The sequence below is a fragment of the Thermobia domestica genome, chromosome 11, assembly GCF_964235325.1.
Source record: "Thermobia domestica chromosome 11, izTheDome1.hap1.1, whole genome shotgun sequence".
Taxonomy (NCBI): Eukaryota; Metazoa; Arthropoda; class Insecta; order Zygentoma; family Lepismatidae; genus Thermobia; species Thermobia domestica.
Genome location: NC_137464.1, coordinates 177,374,279 through 177,386,136, shown reverse-complemented (window position 1 = coordinate 177,386,136; position 11,858 = coordinate 177,374,279).

Genomic DNA, 11,858 nt, shown 5'->3' with positions numbered 1-11,858 from the left:
GCACTAAAAACCGGTTCGTACTTGAGAGGTTTTGCTTATAAATTAAAACAAAGAAAAATAAGAGAGACTGTTTTAACAGCTCTTCCCTATAATAATTTTTATTCATACTCCACTCCACTTAACAGAAATTCATGTTTGTAATTCTACTATCGAATGCTTCTATATTCAAGACAGAAAATAAATTCGTCATTGGAGGGGAGGATGCTTGTGCTTGCTGATCACATTCGGTGACGCTATCAAAGGGGTGACACCCAACTGGCAATGTATAATTTTAGTCGGGTTTTCAGTTTTATTTAGACCCTATTTATTTTACAAAAGAAATATAATAATTTTTGCTCAAATTTGCCACTGAAAATGCCCATTCTCTACCTATATATATTTTATGATGAGCTGTCAGAGACTGTGATTTTTTAATAGAAATACTGAAGCCTCGAATATATCTGATCCAGGAGCGTCAATCAGGAAGGCCGAGTGAGGAGGGGCAGAGAGAGAGAGAGAGACTATTTTGTATTTATCTTAGACCTTGAAGCAAATGTCTGTTGTATCACGTTCTTACGGATTCACTCCTACAGCTATTTGTTCTACAAAAAGAAACAGGTAAAACATAAAAGTTTTTTTTAAAGAAAAGAAATCAGCTTGGTCATTAAACTTCTTTTGCCTCTGGTTCCACCGGAAGGGTACAATTTACTTGTTAAGTAAGAGACAGAAAGCCTACAACACGTCATCAGTGCATGGACAATTACGCGCTGATTTGCTTAGGCCTCTCTTAAGTCATGCAGACAGTTGATGTTTTCCCCTTGAATTAAGTAGGGATTGTTTCGTCCGCTTTAAAGAATTAAGTAATTAAGCTTTTATCAAGAATACTCCTTATTAGTTTCTCTTATGTTGTAAGAAATTCACAGTAGCTCTCATAATGTTCATAATACTTCTAGATAAAACTAGAAGATAACGTAATGAAAAATTTATAACTTGTAATTGTCGTGACTTTTCTCAATAAATCTTGCTCGTAATTATCTAGAAAGAACTCATTTTTTTATTGTAAAATTATGTAGCAAATACGGGGTAAAGATAAGTTTGTATCGAGTTTAACGTATCTTTAACCATCGAGGCTCTGTGATACATTATTCTACACTTTAATCTGACATCCAAATAGAGATGAAAAAAGCTGGCTTTTTTTTTGGAACGGAGTTTCTTTAATGAAAAGCTTGATTTTTTGGGGGGATGGACGTTTTAGCTTTTTGGGGGAGCTTCTTAAGTCTTTCTTGTTCAAGTACCACTTTCGTCTTACTGTAGTGGATTCTACAATTAAGCAAGTGCGTTTACAACATCCAGTATTTTTCCTTGTGAATTATGTAATTATTCAGTGCGAGGCTGGATATCTTGATTGATTTTCAAACTGGCATTGAAGTTGTTACCTACAACTGTAAGTTATGCAACCCACATATCCCAACTGTCACTTTGGTTGCGTAAATATTTTAACAAGTATAAATGAAATCTTTCAGTTTAACGTTCCACGATTATGTCCTTTAGGCTGAGAGAGACGGGTGATTAAGGCAAGTGAACAAAGGCAGAGAAATTGGTGGAATGAAAATGTGGGAAGAAACAGGAGTACCCCGAAAAAAACCACGAACACGTTGTTATCCACCAGAAACTAACTTAGCCGGGATCTAACCAAGTACCCCATGCACCAGAGGTAAGCGATTTACCAGTGAGCTACCACGTCTCCATATGGACTTATAGGGTACATCTTGACGCGATTTACTAATTGCCTACATTCCATCTGGTGGGCAAGGAAAAAGTACTATAAACAAAGAAACAGATACAAAAACATTTTAAGTACTAGTTGAACCTGCGCTCTCTACACAGCGCATCATTCATATATGAGCATTAATCTCTTTGTCATTTCTCATAACATTTGTACATGTCCTTTTACAAACATAAGTGAAGGACGTCTAATTAAAAATCGACAAGGGGAATCATAAAAGTGATAGTTTTTTCGATTAGTTTTTCAATATCTCGCACCGTTTGCAAGATTTGAGCCTACTTCCGGTTGGAGCTTCTAATTCATGTATGATCAGTGTTTTCTTTCTTCTTACATACAGTATGTAATAAGCAAATACATTACACACACAATTAATTATAATGTTAGTGATATATGGTGTTCATTCGGCAAAACACTCCAAACAATAAAGATTCATCTTAGATTGGAGAAATGGTTATCCTTCGTTTTTCATTATTATTTGGCCATGATACAAACGCCGGAGAAATATACTAACCCCGTATACAAATGTATGGTGCTGGAATGTATAACGCGCAGGATATATATCACTAACATTATATATACACTTTAATTTCAATACTTGCAGTGTATTCCTAAAATATAATAAAGAAATAACGGTCATTTTTAAACATCTACTTATAACTGAACAATCTACATAAAATTTGCAATCGACCAGTGAAAACATCTTTCTAGAGCTTGTGGTTTCCGAGTTACCATTATCAAAAGAATTTGGCACAACCATATAAACGTTCACAAGCAGAAGGTTTTGTTGAGCACAAACATATAAACCTATCATTTTAATATATAGATAAAATCTTGCTTACGTCTTGTTGTCCGCACAGATAACAAACATCCTGAACTTCAGAAAGTTCAGTTTACAAAATTAAATCCATAAATGGTTATTTTGGGTGTAGTTTTAGATTAGAATTTGTTGTTTCTTTACTGTTATATAGTGTCATAATTTTTGAAATAAAAGCCTTGTAGATAGGGTTTTAAACGTTCTCCTCTCAAATTTTAGCAGCCTTAATAAATGTTCTCCTCTCGAATTTTAGCAGCCTTAATAATTTTTTTTTATATTTAAAGTTAGCTACAATGAAATTTTAATAACTACTCAAATTTTAAAGGATAATTTTGTTCCCGACGAAAGGCAATAACACCAACCGTCTAAGAACGAAACAAAGTACTTACGTAGTATCGGGAAAATTTACTGAAGGAAGAAATTGTATCGGGCTCACATTCAAAGAGAAAAACCTTTTTGTGTGCTGCTCATCTAGTTCTGGATCTCATCTGTAACTAACAGTGTTGACTACGTACACTGACTTTATATGGTCAATTGATGAAAAATTATATTTCTGTTCTTTGAAATAAACTAGAATTTCAATAATGTGGTTTTATTATTGATTTTTTTCTTCAAGTCTAGTTAAATTTTTTTCTTCCCAAAATTAAGCCTTTCAAACCAGATTTTCTTTCTGGTTCGTACTAGTTTTGCTATCTTAAATAACTTACACTAAAAATACAAATCGTTGAGCAAAGCAACTTTTATTTTATAAATAATAAAAGTGTGACAGTTTCGCCAACTAACAACATATTGGCTTCATCATACACTGTACAAACAAGAGAGAATTGCATATAAATATAATAGAATCCCAGAAAATGGTTCTAAACGCTGATTGGCTAATCAAAACAGATTCAGCCAATCATAATAAAAGTTGAGAAAAAACTTTTATTAGGATGTTATAACAGGATGACTATATATTGTAACACATTTAGGCCCTATTACTTTTTTTAAAAATAAACATTGCTTTCCTCAGTGATTTGTATTTTTAGTGTAAACTGATTTTCTTGTAATCGGTTAAGACAAAATATTTCTGTATCTCAAAAAATCAGAAAAGAAATCGTCACAAGCAAGTTATCCTATTAATCGTACCATTTAGTGTCCACCTAAGATATTCTCAACTAAAGCAGTCCAATATAAGCATAACAAATAAGTACGATAAACTACACGTCCATTGAAATGGACATAGAAGTAGTAAGGGGGACACCTGATCTAACTTTGGACTTTGATCCCGACCTTTGTGACGTAATAGGTCAATGATCAATGACCTTGGCCCTGTGTCCTAGGGGTACTTAGGACCACTCCCTCTAGATTTTGGCAGGGGTACCTTGGCCCACCCCCTAAATTTTGGCAGGGTACATAAGACCACTCCCCTTAAATTTTGGAAACTGCCAAATCTAAAAATTTGGTATAGTAGCCTAGGACCATAGTATGTACCTCTAGTAGTATTGGGGTCTATATCGTTCCCTTTTATGGGTAAAAAGTTGCCAAAAATTCAAATTTCGGAGGTTTTTGACCTAATTTATCCCCTTTTATGAGGTTTAATTACCCTATATGGCTATATGGGCGTATTCAGGGGTCCATTACCTTTCATAAGACTTTGGTATATTAATGCACCCCTTGAAATTTTTGGGAGGAGTACCTTGGCCCACCCCTTAAATTTTGCAATTTGTCCAATTTAAACATTTGGTATAATAGTATAGAACACTAGTATGTATCATTATAAATTTGGGTGGTCCACCTCGTTCCCTTTTATGGGTACAAAATTGAAAAAAATTTCGGAGGTTTTTGGCCCAATTTAACCCCTTGGATGAGGTCCTATTACCTTATATGGTCATGTATACGGATCCATTCCCTTTCATAAGACATAGGTACATTTGTGCACTCTTTGAAATTTTTGGGAGGGGTACCTTGACCCACCCCTTAAATTTTAGAAATTGCCAAATTTAAACATTTGGTATCATAGTACTGTACCCTAATATATATCACTATAAATTTGGGTGGTCCACCTCGTTCCCTTTTAGGGGTACAAAATTGCCAAAGTTTAGTACAACCACGTGTTTGGTTTTGACCTAAGTTATCCCCTATGATGAGCTCCTATTACCTTATATGGTTGTATGGTCATGTATAGGAGTCCATTTCCTATCATAAGACATGGGTATATTGATGCACCCTTCTTAAAATTTGGCATGGGTACATTGACCCACCTCTTTAATTGTGGAAATTGTCCAATTTAAGCATAGTATAGGACCTCAATATGTATTATGATAAATTTAGGTGGTCCTTTCATGCGTACAAAATTGCCAAATTTTAGCACAACCACGTGTTCGGTCATTGACTCAATTTATCCTCTTTGATAAGGTTATATGATATGGACGGGTATCCATTTTCAATTTGGTAGGACCCTTAGGGTATCAAATGCTAGTACGGTCACGCGATCGATGATTTGGTTTTGATGCGCGAGTCTTTGACATGGGTATATTCTCAATGTTCTCTGTGAGTTAGGTGAAAATTTTGAACTAGATTTATGACCAGGGTTCTCATCTTATATCGCAGAGAACATTACTTTGAATCTGATAACGTTGAGATGAAGAATGATTGTACCATGTCAAATATATACTTGAACAAGATATAAATGTAAGAGCAGGAATGAAAATTAAGTAAATTTTCCTTGGATATCTTTCTATCAATAAATGAATTTTTATTTGATAATATCAAATAAAAATTAAAATATTATTTATATACATATGGCCGGTAAGAACCCTGTGCTGGTCACTGATCTTATTAAGAATAGCAACATTATTTCCTGTCCTACTGATAAAATAACCGATCAGTTGGCAACTCTATTAACATTACATTACTTTGTAGTGTTTTGACATGAATGGACTACATTCTATACTCATGCAGGAAGACTAGGGGACAGAAATAGTTTATTATTATTATTATTACTGACATTAAGTTAGTCGAAAGTTTGTGGAGGACATTATATCCGTGGGTTTTCTCGGAGTACTTCCGTTTCCTACCACATTCTCATTCCACTAATTCTTCCGATCATCATTCACTTGCCTTAATCATCGTCTCTCTTATCCTACAGGGCATAATCGTGGGACGTTTATGTCATTTCTAGTGATTGAGTATTCATTCATTTAATACGGTACAGCAAATCGAACGTAAGCTTGATGAAAATGTGTAAACGATTGATTGAAGCATCTTCCCAGTCCATAATTGCATAACGTATACAGAATAGTGATGTCAACCGTCTCGACTCGAGCCCTGAGCCATCGGCTCAGCTCGGCTCGATTCAACTGAGCCATCTGTTCGAGCCGGCTCGATTGCGGTGAATCATCGGCTCGGCTCAGGTGAGCCAGTGGCTCGGTTCGGCTCAGCTCAGTTGCGATGAGCCATCGGCTCTGTTTGGCTGGCTCAGGTGAGCTATCGGCTCGAGCCGTCTCGGTTGGAGTGAGCCATAGGCTCGGCTCGGTTCCACCCAACTGAGCCGAGGGCTCGAGCCGGCTCGGTTGAGTGAGCTGTTGGCTCGACTCGGCTCGGTGGTGACTAAGCCGTGAGCCAAGCCGCTCGAGCCGTTGACAACACTAATACAGAAGACCTGGATGAGATCTGTGATTGTTATACATAGGGTTCTTAGATGGAGGAATTATATCGCACGCCGAGGCCCAAGATACTGTAAATGACGGTTGAGAAAATCCAGATATTTTATTATTTTTATGACCTACAAGAAATCTGACGCATTCTACTGAAATGGACGAACCGTGATCTTGTATTTGGAATCTATACATGGAGAGAGAAGGCATGTTTATGTGGAAAAGGACATTGACAGAAAGAAGTGAACATATATTCCATGAAACCCCATAGGAAGGTTATTATTATTATTATTATTATTATTATTATTATTATTATTATTATTATTATTATTATTATTATTATTATTGGATAGAAGGAAAACCAGGAAGAGGAAGACCAAGGAAAGAATATCTACTATCCATTTCATAAAGATAGGCCCCTGACTTCGCGGTGCTGCCGTGACGTCCAGTCAAAACTTATATTTCATTGTCATACCTCGTTGGAATTGTTGGAATGTTGTCTTTTCAGTACTTAAGATATAAAACTTTTCTTTGTACTATGTGGTGAGAAAAAAATAAAAATTAATGAAAAAGTGCGTATTTTTTCGTACTTTTTTGGTAGATCAATATTTATAGAGCTATATCTCAGAAAAGAGATCACGTGAAATAATTTCCTGTGTACAGTATGTAGATGCATCCATTAGCTGTAAGATGTGAAAAGTTCAGTTTTCATCACTTGATATTTTTTGTGTAATTAAAACAAATGTACGACGCTCTGATCTCCTTTACCATGGTAGGTAGAGAAACGTACAAAACACTGTTCGAAAATTTGGAAGTCTAGTGTTCCAAATATTTGGAACTATAAACAAAAAAGGGTTTAGTTGGTAGAGTATTTATTTAAAAAAAATGTTTACTTCAACATATTCTCTGCGTTAAGCGGTGAGCCATGTTGCAACCCAATCTTTAAATTCCCCGCGCTTATATGAAGAAACAGCATACAGTAAATGGAAGTGTGGCAACGCTGTCGTGCACTGTTGTCGCGTTCAGGAAGCTTGTAACGTGAAGCCTACTTCATACGAATGTAATAGGAAAAGTATTTATTATAACCTTTCACAACATCATAAAAATATGCACACTTTATGTCCAAAATTATTGTCGCATGTCTATAAATATGTTATTGTAGGAATATAATTTGATAACGAATTCGCCTGGTATTTCTTATAATGTTAGTATGTGTATAATCGGCAAAGACATGTATGTGGCAAATTTCATGTCAAAAGAGCAGTAAATAAGAACAATAAAACGAAACTAAAATTTTCTTATCCATTTAAGAACATTTTGTTTTACTCATGCTAATTTTCGTATTCTTTTCCTATGAAATTTATTACAAATATACATTTCCCGACTCTACATATAGTATCAGTATTAAAAGTACCCTGCAAAATCATTATCAAATTATATTCTTACAAGAAGACAGTTATAGATATGCGACAATAATTTTGGACATGAGTGTACACATCTCAATGTAATCGAAATAAAACGTTGAAGAAACACATCCAAAAACTCATCTCTTAATCTACTTACTTCATTCACTTTCGTCATGGCTTTGTTGACTCATCGCTGCTCCTGCTATCTTCCCTAATATTTATAAACAATGGCTCCATTTCTACCTCAAGATTTATCAGCATACACACTCTACAGCTTACGAACATGTTAAAGGTTAAAAAGAAATGTTGGCAATCATGTGTTCACCCAAGTTCTGCGATCAATTCCCCTGCCGAATGTAACATAGAATGAGTCCTTTGTTTTCTTTCAACGAAAGTAAACAATGCAATGAGTAGGTGACGAGGGCTGTATTTGCGTCTAATCACGTCGCACTGATTAAATCTTAAACACTTCCCTTCGGTTCGTAGGCGTCAAAAACTTCCACACACACTCACATCATATGGGTTCATTGCAATGAAACGGACGAATGGGCATTTATATTTTTGTGAGTATATCTTGTGCTTTTTGATTGAAAAAAAAAATGGATATTCCTTCACGAGCGGCGATGTTACAAAAAGAAGAGGCAAAATGTTTAGCGATAATGAAATTGCAGAACTGATGAATGACTCCGACTCAGACGGTTATGAGTTAGTAATTAATAGTAAGGACATTGATTATTCTGTGCTCAGTGGCGTATCCGGGAGTGAACAAGATAGTAACTGTTTCAAGTAAACCTGAAGCTGTGCCGAAAGAAAAAAAAAAAAAAAACGCGTCATTCCTATTCAAAGGCAGATTCTAATGTAGCTTGGAGCTCTTAGATCTGAAAACAGATTTTCTGTGAAGTGTAAACTCAATATTACATATCAACTAAGGTTGTATCATATAATAAACTTTGTGCATGTTCTTGTTTCTGTGCAAGTGTATTTTGTACTGCGTGCAATAAGTGAAAAACTGACAAAAAGCAACAAATTTTCGAGGACCATCACATGCAAATCCAAACAAGGTAAGAGTTTGCTTTTCTAATTTTGAACACTTGGTACATTTACTGTATATCCTGTTAATTTCTAAGAAATTGGTTTAAAATCTGTGGAGACATTACATTTTAAAAATATCTCTAAAAAGTGCCGGACAGTGTGCGTGACAAGTTTAAATACCCGTCCGGCTGAGAGTCTATACGCGCCAGGAAAATGTGGCAACGTAGCACTCCGTATAAACTGCGATAGCGAAGGGCGCAAAGCAGAAATAATCATAATGTCATATTTGTGATTGTTTATCTTTTAAAACAAGTCAAAACAGTTTGCTTGAAAAAGCTATTTTAAGATCTTTCTAAAAGTTTTTTCAGATTGTTAATACACCGCAGCAATTCAGAGATAATGATGTCTCACTTTTTACTGAATAACAAGAAAATTACTACGTGTTGAGTAATGAAATTTTCAGAACTTACAGGTAATAGATACACCTACATATCGTGCACAGGAAATTATTTCATGTTATCTCATTTCCGAGATATAGTCCTATAAACATTGATTTACCAAAAAAGTACGAAAAAATACGCACTTTTTCATTAATTTCTATTTTTTTCTCACTACACAGTACAAAGAAAATTTGTATGTCTTAAGTATTGAAAAGACAACATTCCAACAATTCCAACGAGGTACGACAATGCAGTATAAGTTTTGACTGGACGTCACGGCAGTACCGCGAAGTCAGGGGCCTATCTTTATGAAATGGATAGTAGATGCAGTTATGAAAAAGAGACCTTATCAGAGTATAAAACAGCTCTCCCAAGAAAGAGAAAAGTTTTAGAATTTCCATGTTGCCCAGCAACCTATGGTTGAGGTGAGAAAGAAGATTATACTTGTAATATATCCATTCGTGGAATTAGGAGCGTCATTTAGGAGAGCAGTTGGGCAGTTGCTCCCCCTGAGTTTAACATATATACTTTTTAATCAACAATATACTAATGAAAAACATGAAACTACTTAACCCCCCATCTCCGTCTCTCGAAACAAAACCTGAAATATCGCTACTTCACCGTTGGTCACGCCTATGCTCAGTTTATTTGCTGATATATAGGTTAATAGAAAATAGTTGGACAATAAGATCAGTTAATCACTTGAATATGAAATGTCACGAATTCTTTATCAACCGTGTGTGTGTATATGCGGATTTTACAGATGGTGACCAAAAAAATAATAACAATAATAATGTAGCGCGGTTGTGGTGCACTCTATACGCAAAATTTTAAACCAGTAAGATGCTGCTGTAAGCGGAAGAACCAATCAAAAAGAAGTCACGATTTCGCCTGGGACCACACGTAGGTAGTTGTAGCGCCGGGGAGCAGAGGGAGCAATGTGGATATGGTAAATTTCTTTGATGTACCGCCTCGTAGATTATCAGCTGGTAGACAACACTTGACATCGTAGCGTGCGAACGATTGCAACTTTCTTTATAACAGATGCTTTTGACACAGAGCGATGAACCTTAACACCTTGTTATGACGTGGCATCAGGCAGGACGCGAAATAAAAACTAACGCAACGCAAGTTCTCGGTGAGCTCCTTCTTCTTCTAAATAAGAAAAATAGAAACAAATTGTTCTCATTTCTTTTTGCCAGTGTATGGCGAAGACAGGAAAACTAGAGGTGAAAAATAAATGTTAGAAAATAAATAGTGTAATCAATGTTGCCAAGTCAGGAAAAGTTGCTACGAATAGGGTGGATCTGATTTCTCATAATGACAAATAAAAAATCTTTCAGAAAGCTTTTTGGTGAATTTTCCTGACAAAGTGTGCTGGACCAATAGCATATTTTAAGTTAATTCCCAAGTTTAGAAAGAAATATATTTCAAACTTTACTTTGTTTGTGAATAACATTTAGAGGAACAATAGATATGACTCATAGTAACAGAAAACAACGTTAATTGAATAAATACTTGATGCATCGCTATGTATCACCAATTAATTTATTTTTCACCAATTAATGTCCTGTTGTGTAATTTTAATTCTAGTTGTACGGTAGATTTAGACAAAATCAAAAAAAATAATGCACAAAAATATATATATAAAATAGACTTGCAGAGTGTCTGAATTTGAATTTCACGACCCCTTCTCCTGCAATAGATTTGATCTTTGTTCCTCGTAAAATAATTCCCCTCCTTCCTCATAAATATTAACTCTAGCGGCTATATGCTTCGGTGGTGGTTCTATCCCACGTCTAGCTGTAGATCCACGTTTCATATAGCCTCGGCGCTGAAAGGGACGATATACTCCAAACCATCCAATTAAAATATAATCACAAATAATAGAAATTATCAGAAGTTACTTGTTTTCATGCAGTGATCCGAGCCCGCCGGTCGGACTCAGGCCTGCAAAGCATTTATCACTTCGGGCCCGGGCCGTAAATTTTTAAATATACAACCATATTTTTCGGGCCTAATTTTGTAAATATACTGTACAACGATATTTATTGGACTGTTCTTTCTGGAGAACTTTTAACTTCAAAATTGCTGTAAATAAAAATGCAATTTTGCGTTCATAATTAAGTTTTTGTAATTAGGACTTCTTTCGGGCTCACTTGATTATCTCACGAGCTCGGGCTTAAATGCTAAAACATATTTAGGACTCGGGTCGGGCCTCACATTATAAATTCACGGACCGGGACGGCCTCGGGCTAAAAATTTCGGCCCGTGCAGAGGTTGCAGACCTCTACCAAGAGGCATGGGAGTGAGAAATGGCAGAAACTTCATAAGAAGAAACTGCATTATTTATATAGTTTACCTAACATCGTTAATTTCATTGGGTTCTGTGCAAAGTCGTTTTTAGCATTGTATGAAGAGCTTGGCTAACGCGCATGATTTTAAACTCCGTAATTAGAAACACGTTAGTGAAGTTAACAATGATTTATATCGAAAAAAGTCCAGCCACAACCTTTCCACAGGGCTGTCCAAACACTAGGAGATTAGGATTAGGATTTAGGATTTGGATTTCTGGGCTTTCAGCATCGATGGTCATTTAGCCCGTCACGTATGAGGGATGACGTCCCTCGGCGATCACACGATCCGGGGTAAGGGAAGGAAGGAAGCAACCTGAGACCTATAAGTTAGGTACCACCCCAGCATTAGCCTAGCGTGAACGAAGAAGTCCCAGGAAAGCCTCATTCAGTATGGTTGGCCTGAAAA